The sequence below is a fragment of the Macrotis lagotis genome, chromosome 1, assembly GCF_037893015.1.
Source record: "Macrotis lagotis isolate mMagLag1 chromosome 1, bilby.v1.9.chrom.fasta, whole genome shotgun sequence".
Lineage (NCBI taxonomy): Eukaryota > Metazoa > Chordata > Mammalia > Peramelemorphia > Peramelidae > Macrotis > Macrotis lagotis.
In genome coordinates, this window is record NC_133658.1 from 867,080,880 (window position 1) to 867,097,516 (window position 16,637).

Consider the following 16,637-nt stretch of genomic DNA (forward strand, 5'->3'; position numbering starts at 1 on the left):
TCAATTGGATTTAAGTAAGCGGTTGCTGTGCAGTGTTGCCAGTCTCATTTTCTCCTCCAGAGCCATCTGGGTCCAGGGGCCAGATATGGAGCTAATGAAAAAATAATTAGGGTTAAGTGACATGCCCAAGATCACATAGCTAGAAAGTATTTTTGTTTTTATATTGCCTAAACTTCTCCCTGTATCTCAGAGAGTTGTCTCTTATACCAAAGAATTCTTTGAATCATCAAAATTGGTCAACATCAGAAAAACAGACTATACACCCTGGTTCCTCCTTTATGAACTTCCTCTTCATTAGATATATTCTCAAATTTGAACCTAGTCCTCTTGATTCCAAGAGCCATCTAACTGCCCTTAGTTGTATGACCTTGGACAAGTCACCTAATCCTGTTTGCCTCAAGTTTTCTCATTCAGAAAGTGAGCTAAAGAAGGAAATGGCAACCTACTCTGGTATCTTTGCCAAGAAAACCTCAAAGGGGTCATGAAGAGTTGGATCCAAGTCAACGACAACAACAATGACAACATGTGGCAGTTACCACATTAAATGATGGAGACACAAAAAAGACCCTGCCCTCAAGGAGCTATTTGGAAGGGAGCAAGGTCTCAGAAGTCTAGACAGGTAGGAAGGGGTCAGGAAGAGGTTGCAGTGATGGTAGCCACTGGAGTTTATTGGGCTGTGACACAATCAGATCTATACTTTAGGAAAATCAATTAGATAACTGGATAGAACATAGCTGGAATGGAGGGGGGGGGGGGATACATGATACCCAGAGGCTAACAGTATGCTAATGCAATGGTCTAGATATGAGATAACAAGGACCTACACCAGGGGAGTAGCTGTGTCAAAGAGGAGAAGGAACCATATAGGGATTTCAAAGGTTAGGGCTGTCAGGTGGTACAGTGGCTAGAAAGCACTGACCTTGGAGTCAGGAAGACAGGAGTTCAAATCCAGCCTCAGATACATGACTCTTACTAACTGTATGACCTTGGGCAAGTCACTTAATCCTGATTGCTTCACAACCAGGACCATCTCCAGTCTTCCTATTCATATCTGGCCACTGGACCCAGATGGCTCAGAGGAGAAGGTGAGACTGGTGACGCAGCACGGCACTCCCTAACTCAAATCCAATTCATGTGCTTGTCATGGCATCACCTCCCTGATGTCGTGGTCTTCTTTGAAAATGAAGGACAAACATTACAAAAGTAGAATCAGCAGGATTTACTAACAGATTGTATTGGTGGGGAGGGGGTGGTGTGAGTGAAGAGTTGTGGATGATACCCAGGTTGTGCCTGGGGGTCTGGGAGGATCTAGGAAGAAGGTTAGGAAGAAAATGAGTTTGGTTTTGGCCATGTTCAGTTTTAAATGTTTTTTTCTTTTTTCTTTTTTAAAAATAATTTCCAATAAATATTCACTATCCATTACTAATAACAGTAACCAGACAGTGAATTGAAATACTTTTTTTAAAAAAAAAGCAAAATGATGTCAAGTATTTGTATCATTCTTCTTTGGCACTATGGTTCAGAAAGCTAATGTACAATAATTATACTGAAATAAATGCAACATATCCTAGCATAAATATTCCTTTTTTTATACAAATTTATTTCTTCCTCTCTTCTCTCCCCTCCGCCAACAATGAACAAATTAAAAAAATAAACCAAAGCCCCCAATATATAGTTGCTGCAATTCCCACAATGGCCATGTCCAAAAATGTATATCTCTGCATTTTAAGTTCATTACACCTCTCTGTCGGAGGGAGTAATGTTTAATCTCTGTTCTTTGGGCTCCTGGCTTATCACTGAGTTGATCAGAATTCTAAAGTCTTTCAAAGTTGTTTTTTTTATAATGCTACTATTATTGGAAAATTGTTCTACACAATTCACTCCTCAGCTTATCAAGGTCTTCTCCATTTCTCTAAAGTTATCCAATTACTACAAAAACAGAAATGGAAAAGACACCAAAGAAATTGATTTTGGCAATATGATAAAAATAAATTTAGTCTCAAAGAAAAAATATGAGACTACATCTAATGAAGGAGTTCATGGGTAGGAACCACTGCATATAATCTGATTTTTTTCTGATATGTTGACTGATTTTGATGATTAAAAGAATTCTTTAGTATAAGAGACAACTCTCTGGGATACAGAGAGAAGTTTAGGACATGTAAAAACAAAAGATATTTATACAAATTTATTTTGAAAAAGAACCATTTATGCGATTGTTTATCATCTCAGAAAGGATGGTGGAGAGGGAGAGAGAAATAGAATTTGGAACTCAAAACTTAAAGGAAAACAATGAATGTTTTGAATTGCTTTTACATGTAATTGGAGGAAATAAAATAACATTTTTAAAAAAAGAAAGAAGAAAGAACTGAAAGGGATGACAGAAGTCTACTGGTTCAAGTCCCTGATTTTACAGGTGAAGAAACAAAAACACAAAGAGAAGGAAGCAGTGAGTAGGTGGGTCAGGTTTTGAATCCAGAGCTTATTATGCCAAATTTAATTCCCCCTCTTCATTTGATCTCTCAAAACTTCAGTTTTCTAATCTGCAAAGTGGGAATAATTAAACTTGTACTTCTTTTTGTTTTTTATAGTATTCTCTTTTCCCCCAATTATGTCAAGACAATTTTTGGCATTCATTTTTACAAGATTTTGAGTTCCAAATTTTTCTCCTTCCTTCCCTTGCCTCTTCTCTTCCAAAATTGGTAGGCAATTTGATATAGGTCATACATGTGCTATCATATAAAACACATTTCCATATTAGTCACAGTTGTAAAAGAAGAAATAGATAAAAAGAAAAAACATGAAGAAGAATAAAGCAAAAGAAAAAATTATGTTTCAACTGCATTCAGAGTCTATTAGTTCTTTATCTAGATGTGGATAGCATTTTCTTTTATGAGTCCTTTGTATTTGTAGGATCCCTGTGTTGCTGAGTCATTCATGGTTCTCAGCAAAGATACTGAAGGGGATTATCATTCATTATTGAGCTCATTTTACAGATGAGAAAAATGGAGACAGGTAATTTTCCAAGTAAGTATCTGAGGCCAGATTTGAACTTAGAAAGATGAGTCTTCCTGACTCCAGGCCCAGTTCTCTTTTCGTTGTACCCCCTAGCTGTCTCCAGTATTAAAATAACAAAGACATAGATCTCACAGTATTAATTAAATCTTGAATTGTTATTTAACTTTAGCATTTGGATTCATCTCATTTCCCCCCACTAGACTTCGAGGTTTCTGAGTGCCAGGATTGAATCTAATTCTTCTATATTTCTCCCCTCCTCAATCTTTAGAACCTAGCAAGGAGCTGGGCAAACAGTTCACTAAAGACTTGAATGAGTAGATGCTTTGGGGGAAAATGTAGGGGTCTGCCCTGTATCCTGAAGCTTAATGCAGAGGAGACACTGGTGTGAGGAGAGAAATTGGTCAAAGGTTAATCCAGAGATGTTCTAGACTAAGTGACTGGAATGCTCCAGTTGTAAAAATAATCATAGACTCAGGCTAAAAGAAACAGTAGAATTCATCTGTACCAAATATAGAATCAGAAAGAGCTGGATCTGAATTTCATCTAATTCTAACTACTTGTTGTGTCATTGTAAGCAAATCCTTTCATGTAATCTCTTTGTGCTTCAGTTTCTTCATTTATAAAATGGAGATGATATCCATATATCAGCTTTATAGGAGTGTTGGTGGCTTAAATGAATTAATAATATATGTGTAATAAAGGTTTAGGGAATGGCATCATCTCAGTGGAAGACTTTGAGAGGATCTACTTCTCAAAGGCTAGAGACCTGGACCATGCATGGACATACTGTTTTGGTCTACCCTGTGGTTGGAAATTCAGTCATTTTCCATTGACTGAATAATTAAAAATGTCAGGATCTTTAAAACTGTATCACCATAAATCATCAAAGGTTATAGAATGGCAATTCTTGGACAAAGAAATCAAAGCTATCTATAGTCATATGAAAAAATCATTATTGATTACAGGAATGCAAATTAAATCATCTCTAAGGTACTGCCTCATACCTATCAGATTGGCCAATATGACTAAAAAGGAAAAAAGATTAATGTTGGAGGGGATGTGAGAAAACTGGAACATCAATGCATTGTTGGTGGAGTTGTGAATTGATTCAACCTTTCTGAAGAACAATTTGGAATTATGCTCAAAGGGCAATAAAACTGTGCATACCCTTTGATTATGTGCTACCACTACTGGGTTTGTAACCAAAGAGATCATGAAAAAGGACAAAAATCCCACAAATGCAAAAATATTTATAGCAGCTTTTTCTGGAATGGCAAAGAATTGAAAATTGAGAGGATGCTCATCAATTGGGGAAAGACTGAACAAATTGTGGTATATGAATGTGATGGAATACTATTGTTCTATAAGAAATCAAGAGGGATGGGATTTCAGAAAAGCCTGGAAAGATCTGCAAGAATTGATATGGAGTAAATGAGCAGAACCAGGACTAACAACAATATGGGGTGATGATCAACTGTGATGAACTTGTTCATTTCAGTGGTACAATAATCAAAGATAATTTTAAAAGACTTGTGATGGAAAATGCCATTCATATCCAGAGAAGAAACTAAGACCAAAGCTTGTTATCTTCAATTTCTAAAAGTTGTCTTATATTTATGCCATTTTCCCCTCTCTGATGTTTTCTTTCTTCCTTTTGGATTGATCTTTCATAGCATGATCAATATGGATCTATGTTTAGCATGGTTGTAAATGTAGAGTTTATATCAGATTGCTTTCTGTCAGTGGGAGGGGGGAGGGAAGGGAGGGAGAGAGAAAAATGTAAAACTCAAAACTTTGCAAAAAAAGATTGATAAGGGGCAGCTAGGTGATGCAGTGGATAGAGCACCGGCCCTGGAGTCAGGAGTACCTGGGTTCAAATCTGGCCTCAGACACTTAATAATTACCTAGCTGTGTGACCTTGGGCAAGCCACTTAACCCCATTGCCTAGCAAAAAACTAAAAAAAAGATTGATAAAAACAATTGCATGTATAGTTGGAAAAACAAATAAATAAATACCCTTCCCCCCAAAAACCCTATTTCACTAGGCAAACTATAATTTCTGCAATTCTCTTCTGAGGGTGAAGGACACCCTGATTCAGGAAGGGAGAGCCAGGGGGCCATTTTCTTTCTCTACCCTTTTGGCCTAGATCTAGTCCCAGAAATGGGTTTGGGGTTTTGGCCTTTTCCTTGGTCCTCTTCCAATCCAGGTGCAAGGAGTGGAGTCTCTGACCTAAGAGCTTGAACCATGGAAACCCAATGAGCAAACCCCTGGGGAACAAAGGCTGTTTATCCTATGGCCTTTAGGCTTAAACTTGTTGGGAATAATGATGTGTAGGAACTATGCTAAACTGGGAAGTTGCTGAGGGGGGAGGGGTGGGATTATTTCCTAAATTTTTGCATATTTGTGCCTGCCATACCTTTGAAGTAAATATTCCTTTGTAAAAGCTAATGTGATGCGAAATGATTGAATAGAACTGGGATGCTGGTCACAGAACCCATAAAATGAGAAGGGAGAGCATCATGTAAGAGGGAAATCTAGCAGAGGAGAAAGATTCCCTGACCCTCAGGATACTGAAGAACCGTGTGTGTCTGTGTGTGCTTGTGTGTGTGTTTGTGTGTGTGTGTGTGTGTTTGTGTGTCTGTGTGTCTGTGTGTGTGTGTGTGTGAATGCTATAAAATGTAACAGATGCATCCCTCACAGAGTAGAGTCTGTCCATAAGACATATGGTAGGTGTTGATTCCCCCAGAAACTGTGAATGTCCTCCTTGGAACACTTTGTATTTATGATAGATAGATAGATAGATAGATAGATAGATAGATAGATAGATAGATAGATATGTATAGATAGAGATATGTAGATATAGAAATGGTCAGATAGACAGATAGATATAGATACGTCTAGATAGAAATATATAGATGTAGAGATGGATAGATAGGTAGATCATTAGACTGATCAATCAATTGATAGATGGATATATATATATATAGATAGATAAAAAGATATAAATATGTGTAGATAGAAATATGTAGATGCTGAGATTGCTAGATAGAGGAATAAATATAGATACTTGTATGTAAATGGAAATATGTAGAAGATGGATAGATATGTATAGATCTGCATATGTAGAGATGGATAGATAGTTAATTAACCAGACAGATTGATGATAGATATGCGTAGACAGAAATAGGTAGATGTAGAGATAGATGCATGGATGGATGGATGGATAGATAGACAGACAGGTAGAGTAGCTAGAGAGAGAGAGAGATGGATAGATTTATTTATCTGAATACATTTTTTTCCCTCCTAATTTAACATAAACTTCTTGAGAGTGGCACTGTTTCATCTCTCTTTGTTGTATTCCTAAGTGCTGATACATAGTAAGTGCATGATAAATAAATGCCTGTTGAATCAATGCAATTGCTATATAAATATCAGTAGTGCTGATATACCCTGAAGAGATTATGAAAAAGGGTAAAAGCATCACTTGTACAAAAATATTGATAGCAGCCCTGTTTGTAGTGGCAAAGAATTGGAAATCAAGTAAATGTCCTTCAATTGGGTAGAGGCTTAGCAAACTGTGGTATATGTATGTCATGGAACACTCTTGTTCTATTAGAAACCAGGAGGGCTGGGATTTCAGGGAAGCCTGGAGGGATTTGCATGAGCTGATGCTGAGTGAGATGAGCAGAACCAGAAGAACATTGTACACCCTAACAGCACCATGGGGGTGATGATCAACCATGATGGACTTGCTCATTCCATCAGTGCAACATTCAGGGACAATTTTGGGTTATCTGCGATGGAGAATACCATCTGTACCCAGATAAAGAACCATGGAATTTGAACAAAGACCAAAGACTATTACCTTTAGTTTAGGGGAAAAAAACCCATTATCTTATTATGTAATTTTGCGATCTCTTATACTTTATTTTTCTTCCTTAAGGAAGATTTCTCTCTCATCACATTCAACTGAGATCAATGTATAGCATGGAAAGAATGTAAAGACTAAAAGAACGCCTTCTGTGGGGAGGTGGGAGAGGGAAGCAAGAATAGGGGAAAAATTGTAAAACTCAAAATAAATAAAATCTTTCTTTATAAATATTAGTAGTGGTAGTAGCAGTAATCGGTGTTATTGTTAGGAATCCCTTTGACTCCATTCCTGTCAGGTGACCATCCAGCCTTTCCTAAAATACTTCCAGCAGGAGCAGCTAGGTAGCAGAGTGGATAGAGCACCAGCCCTGGAGTCAAGAGGACCTGAGTTCAAATGCGACCTTAGACTTAATAATTACCTAGCTGTGTGACCTTGGGTAAGTCATTTAATCCCATTACCTTCCAAAAAAATAAAAATAAAAATACTTCCAGCCACAAGGACCTCATTATCCCACCAGACATATTGTGGGTTTTTTTGGAAAACTTTCATTATTAGAAAGTTCTTCCTTATACCCAGCTGAAATCTGCCTCTCCATCCCTTTTACTATTGTATCAAACAAACTCTAGATGGCACATGTAAAGAACATATAAACCTTAAGGTACTAGAAAAATACCCCTCAGTTTCTACATCTGTAAAAATGGTACCCACCTTATAGTCTCATTGTGAGGATCAAATCCTTTTTTGGTCCTAGCTCTGTCTTCTGGGACCAGAGTGAATGAATCTACTGTCTCTTCTGCAGTTCCAATTTGTCTGAGCTCCTTTGCCAGTGACTCTGGCCTCTATCTTACTGGCTTCTATCAAAGCTACTAATGATTCTGCTGTTTTTCACAGGACTCCCCAGTGAAGAGGAATGGATCCTTAGAGGTGACTTTGAGAAGGGGACACAAAAGAGTTGAGCTATCATTTAGAAGGAAGTTTTTTAAAAAAGGGAATTCAGTTAAGGGTGGCTGATTGACTAAAAGTGAAGACCTTTCTTTCTATCTGTATTGAACTGACCTCTTCTAAAGCTCTTTTTTATATTTTATTTGGAAAGGCAGCTGAGGAGGGTAGAGAAATGGATCTGAAGCAAGGACAGACTCAGATTCTAACTCTATTTGTGATACTTATTAGTTGTGTGATGGTGAGCAAACGACCTCCCTGGGCCTCAGTTTTGTTATCTCTACAGTGGACATAATAGTACCAGAAGCGGGATCCTTCGTAGGACTGTTGTGAGAAACAAGTGGGATTGTTGCTTTAGAGTCAGAAGGGATATTAAAGATATTCAAGCCCTTCTCCTTTCTTTATAAATGAGGAAACAGATCAAGAGAAGGAAAGTTAATAATGTATATTTTATCCCAAAGAAGAGACATGAGAACACACCTGCCCTTCTTTTGTAGAGGTAGAGTATGGTAACAGCACATATATCTTCAAACTTTTACAATATATTAATTGATTTTGCTGGTGTTTTTTCCCCCTTCCCTCTCCTCTCCTTTTTCTTTTCTTTTCTTTTCTTTTTTTGGTAAGTCAATGGGGTTAAGTGGCTTGCCCAAGGCCACACAGCTAGGTAATTATTAAGTGTCTGAGGTTGGATTGGAACTCAGGTACTCCCGACTGCAGGGCTGGTGCTCTATCCACTCCACCACCTAGCTGCCCTTCCTCTCCTTTTTCTTAAAAAAAGTTATTATATTTATTATATGGTATGACTCTCTAAAAAGAAAGACATGCCACCGGGAGAAATTCTGGCAATGGAAAAAATAAAAAAGATATCAATGAATATATATATATATATATATATATATATATATATATATATATATATATTTGTGTGTGTATTTTTGTTGTTCAGTTGTTTCAGTCATATCTTCATGACCCTGTTTGAGGTTTTCTTGGCAAAGGTATAAAAGTCGTTTGCTATTTCCTTCTCTAGCTCATTTTTTCAGATGAGGAAACTGAGGCAAGCAATGTTAAATGACTTGCTCAGAATCACAAAACTAGTATGTGTCTGAGGCTGGATTTGAACTCAGGTCTTCCTAACTCTAGGCCTGGTGCTCTATTCTCCTAGCTGCTGTGTTTGTGTGTGTTTGTGTGTGTGTGTGTAAAGTGTGTATATTTAAAATAACATATATAATTGTTGAAGCTCCTCCCACATGGCCAGTGAAAACAGGTAAGGAATATCTAGGTACACTGTACAAATACACTTGATGTATTTAAAACCTTAAAATACAATAGTAATATCCACTAGGATGACTGTAAAAGATTAATGATACTGGAAAGTAGATAGGCAAGGATTATCCCCAGTTTACAATTAAGGAAACTGAGGTCCAGAGGTAGTCCTAGTCCAAGGACCTAGAGACAGGTTAGAACTAGATTTAAAATTTTTGGATTCTTATCCAGTTCTCTTATGACCAAACTCATTCTTTCTGAGACTTAGGCAAAAAAGAAAAGAAAACCAAAAACATCTCTTTCCCAAGAGCAAGAAAACCATCAGAAAATTGCTTATCATGAAGAGTCAGACATGACTGAACTGAAACCCTCCCCCATACACTCTTCCATAGTCAAATCCACCACTTTGGGTCATGGATGTTAGAAGACTAACATTTTCATGGACAATGAACCAATTCGTTTTGGGGGTTGAACTTTTGCCACTCTCTTCTCTTATTAGCTTGCTCTGAGTGTAGGGAACTTTGATCTCTATCTCAATTCTTACTACCCATTCCCTAGTTCTCCACCCACAGCCTTAATTCAATGTTTACCTCCTTTCTAGAAGGTTACTGGGGAAACCACCTAAATTTCACTTAAGATTAGAATAGTTTCAGGTAAAGGGAAACAGTATTGAGAGGAGTAAAGACTGAGAAACCCAAGACCAGGCTGGATTAACCTCAAACAAAGACCAGTTGGAGAAAAGACAGAAATAGAAGGGCTGGGAAGTAGATCCTCTGCCCTTATTACCCAGCACAGGGGATGAAGGGGGAAAGAAAAGGGGAGTTAAAACCCTTAGAGCCTCTGGTGCATATCTAATCTTTAGGTAGCTTGGCTCACTCTACTTGGGTTCTGTTTGACATCTGGTATTAAGGACAAATTAGTTATCACATCCTCTATGCTAAGAAAACCTCAAACTTGTATTATAGCACTTACTTATTAAGCACTTAAAAAGTCACAAGCATTGTCTTTAGCTGCTGGGGATGTAAATAGAAAACAAGAGACAGTCACTACTCAAAATGAGCTCATATATGACAATATTAAACTGTAAAGCTGGTGGAAGAGCCCACGGTCCCAAAGGTGTTTCGAGAGGAAAGATGGCAAGGCTCAGGGACCCTTAAGGAACATTGACAGATCAGATGGCAATACCTGGGGCGGGGGGGGGGGGGGGGGGGGGGGGGGACCTAGACACAAAAGGGAGACCCTTTTACCCTTCTGGTTGGACATTATCCCCTCCCTGCCCCTATCCTTTCGGGAGGAAACCCAGAGTTCCCACTTTGGCAAGAAGATTGAGGGAAAGCCTAGCTATCTGCTTCCTTTTGGAGGGAAGTAATGCAGCTTGTTATAAAAATACATGCATGTGCATATTTACTTGTAGCTATATTAATAAAAATCTTTCTCCCTTATTGGAATCTCTGTATGTTACAAGTTTATTACCTCTCCCTCTTGGAATCTGAATTAGGATTTCATATGTAGATTCCCAAGGAGGGAAAACAAACAAAGACAAAACATAAGCACTTCTATGAGACCTTTGATTCCTCTCTTGAGAGAACAATGCAAGATCATTTTCTTGACACGTACCAGATAATAGACAAGTAAACTGCAAATTCATTGTCCTTTGTCCTTTGTTAAAGCCAGATGAAGTCTTCTCTTTGCTCAATAATAATCTGATAAAGTGTCCATCAGGTTCTATAGCAGGGAACATTCCAGTTCTGTACTCTTACCTCATGAATCCTTTGCCCAACTAATTATCAGAGATCCCAGAGGATGGATCTGGAAGTGGAGGTAGCAGGGGGAAAAAAAATAAAAGCAATCCAAGAAAATCTAAAAATTTAGGAGAAGAAAGTCAACCAACTAGAAAAAGAAATTTAAAAACTTAAGGAAGAAAATAATCCTTTTCTGTAAAATGAGCTGGAGAAGGAAATGGCAAACTCTTCTAGTACCCAAAAAGGGATCACAAAAAGTGGGGCATAAGTAAACAGCAAAACATATGTAACCATGGGATCAGTTTCTAACTCCACCAAAAAATGAGCTCTTATTATTCATTTCCTTTATTTCCTTTCCTACCCACATTTATAAATTACCTCATTTCTCTCCCACCATTGTGATTATTCTATTGTCACATGTAATCCCATTGCCACCTTCATAGTTCTCATTTCTATGCTCTCCTCTCTACCTTTCCCTTGGTCTCACAGCAGAACCAGGATCAATGGGGTAATTGTTATAAAGGGACAAATTTAAGCCTTGAGTCAATTCTCAATAATTGGAGGTCTCCCAAAGTAGAATGGGCCACTGATTTTGGACCCTGACTTAGTTATTTGTGTCATGTTAAAGAGGGGGAAATGATAGATTTAGAGTGAGGCAGCTAGTCCAGTCCCCTTATTTTATAAGGAAGGCCCAGAAAAGCAAAGTGATTTGTCCAACATTCCTATGTTAAGTGACCCAGCAGGGGTGATGAACTCAGGGTACAAGTGTCAAACCTGGGCCCAGGATCCAGAAGTCTGATTGTCAAAGTTGTTCCTTTAAGCAGCCTGGTGAAGGTGACAAGGTGTGTGTGTGTGTGTGTGTGTGTGTGTGTGTGTGTGTGTGTGTGTGTATGGCGGGGGGGGGGGCTTCTTCATCCTCTCTATTCTTAATGCACTTATTCAGTGCATTGATATTCTTGTACTATATACAGCAATAAGAGAACAGTGCCCATTTCCAGTTTCCAATGGAGAATGAAATGGAAAATCCATAAATGGGTGAAAATCTTTTGAGGTCAATAGAAAATTGCAGAATTTTAGGACTAGAGGGAAACAGAACTCAAAGTGTCAGAGCTGGGAGGGCCCTTAGAACACAGGACATTATCTCTCAAACCTCACAGCAACTGTAGGAGGTAGGTCTTCGTGATCATTAACACCATAATACAGATGAGGAAACTAAGATCTAGAGAGATGACTTGCCCAGGGCACCACAGGTAGCAAGCATCTGAGGCAGATGTGAAGCCAAATCTTTTTTTTTTTTTTTAGGTTTTTGTAAGGCAAATGGGGTTAAGTGGCTTACCCAAGGCCACACAGCTAGGTAATTATTAAGTGTCTGAGACACACAGCTAGATAATTATTAAGTGTCTGAGATAGGATTTGAACCCAGGTACTCCTGACTCCAGGGCCTGTGCTTTATCCACTGCGCCAACTAGCCTCCCTGAAGCCAGATCTTGAATCTAAACTCAATACTATACGGTGTAGCCTCTAATTATACCTTCCCCTGGAAGATTTCACAGGATGACTGCTTGTTGATCCTACTGACCCATGATGGTAAGAGACAGCCTAGCTTGGTGAGTAGAGCACTGGATTTGTAGTCAGAAAGATCAAGGCTCAAATCCTGACCTCAGTCCCCTTAAAACCAGTCATTTAACCTTCTATTTTTGATCCTTACTTTTCTTCATCTAGAAAATGGGTTTTGAAGTTCAAACGAGAACACGTTGGTAGAGTACTTTCCAAACTTGAAAGCATATCTACATACCAGGTATTCTTTTATACTTATTTTGCTTGGTCCCAGGCAACAGAACCAGGATCAATGGATGGAAATTATAAAGGGACAAATTTAGACCATGAGTCATTTCTTATTAATAGTAAATATAAATAATGGTAAAATGTAAGCTCCTTGAGGGAAGGGACTGTTTTTCCTCTTGGTATCTAACCCCAGCACCAAGTTGAGGATCTGGTTCAGAGAAGACTCTTAAAACAGGTGCTAAATGAATTGAAGGAATGGGTGGACCTTAAGCAAGTTTTTGTCCTCTTTGGGTCCCAGTTTCTTCATCTGCCAAAAGAGAAAGTGGAAAAGGTGTGGTGATCTTTTGCTTAGTACCCCTATTGTTCTAAAGTTAAATCAGCTTCAGAGTTGCAAACACCGAAGGGAATAGAATGGGTCCTTTGGATTTACCACAGAGCAGGCAAGGCTCAAGGGTCCTCTTTAGGTACCCAGGACAGCCCCCTCTATCTTTAGGTACCCCTCCCAGCCCCTCTTAGGAGGTTTGGCACAGAGGATTGAAGGATCCTCTGAAGTGGCAGAAAGGAAGCTCCTTTGCACTTCTTGCCCCAGCTCCAACTCTCAGCTTTGAATAACTTCCTACAGAAAAAATTCTGCTCTCCCCAAACTGGTCTCTTGGCTATTCCATGAAACACTGCCTTTGAAGAAAAGGATCAAAGCAGGCCTTTCAAATTAATGGTTTAGGAAAATTCATTGGGGAGGTAGATGAATGGGAGAGAGAGAAGTCCCCATGGGAAGCTGGGGACAGAATTCCAAGGATACAGTCCTCATGGGTGGAGACCCAGAATGAAATAGGTCTGCAGGTACAGGGAATAAGGTGTGTCTATTTGGCTCTGGGGACCTGGGAGAGAGGAAGCAAGCTGCAATGATTTATAGGCCCTGTGAGGTTTACAAATCACTTTATATATTATTTCCTTCTTAGACTGTATATCAAATCAATGATCCTCACAATGAACCTGTGAAGAAGATCTGATTATTATTCCCATTTTACAGATGAGGAAACTGAGGCTGAGCTAAATGACTTGTTCAGTCATGGAAGTTAGTAAACGTCTGACTCTAAATCCAGTTATGCCACTTAACTTCTAGGTTATCCAGTAGCCTCCTGTTATTAACTAACTATTTTTATACTCTTAGAAATCCAGCTGGCTCAACTCAGTTGTATCTATTCCATTTGTTGCCAAAGGACTAAACCCCCTAAATTTGGTTCCCTGGGACAGACTCCTGGCTGCTTCACCTTGGTTATGATTCTAGGAACTTTCCACTTCCCTTTATTGCTTTACTTCTCTGTGCATGCATCCCTAATCCTGAAAAGCCTTATTTAACTATACTCTACAACCATAAATATTTTACTTTTGGAGGAAAAGGAGGTGGTAATTATGACCTTGGAGATTGGGAATTAATCAGGAAATTAGTTAAATGACTATTTTTGCTTCTGAGTAGTAGGTACCATCAAAAGACAGTGTGAGGGGCGGCTAGGTGGCACAGTGGATAAAGCACCGGCCCTGGAGTCAGGAGGACCCGGGTTCAAATCCGGTCTCAGACACTTAATAATTACCTAGCTGTGTGGCCTTGGGCAAGCCACTTAACCCCGTTTGCCTTACAAAAACCTAAAGGAAAAAAAAAAGACAGTATGGAGGGGGAGCTAGGAGGCAAAGTAGATAGAGCACTAGCCCTGGAGTCAGGAGGATCTGAATTCAAATTTGAACTCAGACATTTGATATGTATTAGCTGTGTGACCTTGGGAAAGTCACTTAACCCTGTTGCCCCATAAAAACAAAAGCAAAAATTTAAAAAAGAAGATAGTGTGTATAATGGATGGAAAACAGACTTGGACAGTCACTAAACTTCCTAACTTGGGACTCCTCATAGCCTCTCACTTCCATCTAAGCTGTGGTCAAAGTCTGCCTATTTCACCTTTGGACCATGTCTCCAACACACCCTCTTCTCTCTTCTGACATTGCTATCCCCTGGTACAGGTCCTCATCATTTCACCCTAAGGCTATTGCAAAAGTTGTTGGGGATTCTGCCTTTTTGGAAAGTAATTTGGAATGATGCTCCCCAATTCCCTGAATGATACTTCCCTTTAACCTAGGCCTTTTGCCTTAAGAGTTAAAGAAGAGGGGCGGCTAGGTGGCCTAGTGGATAAAGCACCAGCCTTGGAGTCAGGAGTACCTGGGTTCAAATCTGGTCTCAGACACTTACTAATTACCTAGCTGTGTGGCCTTGGGCAAGCCACTTAACCCCATTTGCCTTGCAAAAACCTAAAAAAAAAAAAGTTGAAGAAGAAAAGGATACAAAAATAAAAATATTTTTTTATTCAAAAAATATTTATTAACTGTCTACTAGCACAGGTATTGTGCTAAACATTTTATTAATATTATCTCATTTGATCCTCATATTAACCCTTTAAGGTAAGCGCTGCTATTACTTCCATTTTCTAATTAAGGAAATCAAGGCAGCCAGGTGTTAAGTGACTTGTCCAGGGTCACTAGTGATGTGTCTGAGGTTGGATTTGAACTCAGGTCCTCTCATCCCCAGGTCCAATGCTCTATCCACCATGGCACTATCTAGCTACCTGAGTGGACAGTATATCAGAAGAAACAGGACTCTATGTGCTGATTCACAGTGATGGAAGCAGAACCAGGAGAACAATTTATCCAATGATAACATTAAGGAGGATAACAAATTTGAAAGACTTTGGATTTCTTATCAAAGCAATAAAAAATATTATGATGCTAGAGGACAGAAGACTAAACAAGTTGCTTACCTCCTGCTAGAGAGATGGTGGACTTAGAATGCAGATCAAAGCTGATGTTTTTGGATGTGGTCAGTGTGAGATTTGTTTTGCTGGACTATGGGCATTTGTAGACACATACATGTATATGTACCCACATATTTGCATACAAACAATGCATTATATACATACCTTTTTACCTACACATATCAGGCTATGGAGGGTTGTTTTTTCTTAATTCTTGAAGACCATGGCATCATGAAGGTGATGCCATGAGAAGCACATAAATAGGATTTGAGTGACAAGGGGCTATGCTAAGTCACCAGCTTCACTTTCTCCTTCAGAGCCAGCTGGATCCAGTGGCCAGATAGGAATCATGATGACCAGAGATGGCCTTGGATAGTTATATACATCATACACACTGATCTCTATACACACATGTGTATTGTGATGCCACACACAGATGTCTATATGCATACATGTACAGCCTATACATGTATGCATACATTAATGCACATGACATGTTTGCATACATGTATTGTAATGTATATGCCTGCATTGTAAATTATTTATATATACACACAAACATGTATATGTGTTATTTTCATTTATTTTTAATTGTTCAGTGGGAAAATGGAAGAGATAAGTAATAAATGTATATAGATAGATACACACATATATATAGAGACATACACATATATATAGACACACATTATATATAATATATATATATATATATATATATATATATATATATATATATATATATATAGACACATACACATAGACTCATACACACATGCATTCAGAAGACTTAAGAACTATGGTCAATGCAATGACCAACCACAATTCCAAAGGACTAATGATGAATCATTTTATCCTAGAGACATCTAGAGAAATAGACTGAAGAAATAAATTCAATGAGACTTACATTTTTGTATATGGCCAATGAGGGAACATTTTTGATTGGACTAGGCTGATTTGAAGGACAGGGAGGGTTAATAGTGAGTGAAGTTGCAAAAAAGCCAAAAAAACTAAAGAAAATATGGTCATTTACATATTTTTAAATGCTCAAAAAAGCACAGAAGGAAGGCCAAAAGGAAACACAGATGACCAAGAGAGATTTGAAAGTTACATGTTGAATTTAAAAGAACTTAAAAGAAAAAACAAACTTTACAAACAGTTCATGGTTTCATGTTCTCCTGCTTTATGTATGTAAATACTCAATTTATCTAGTTGTTAGGGTG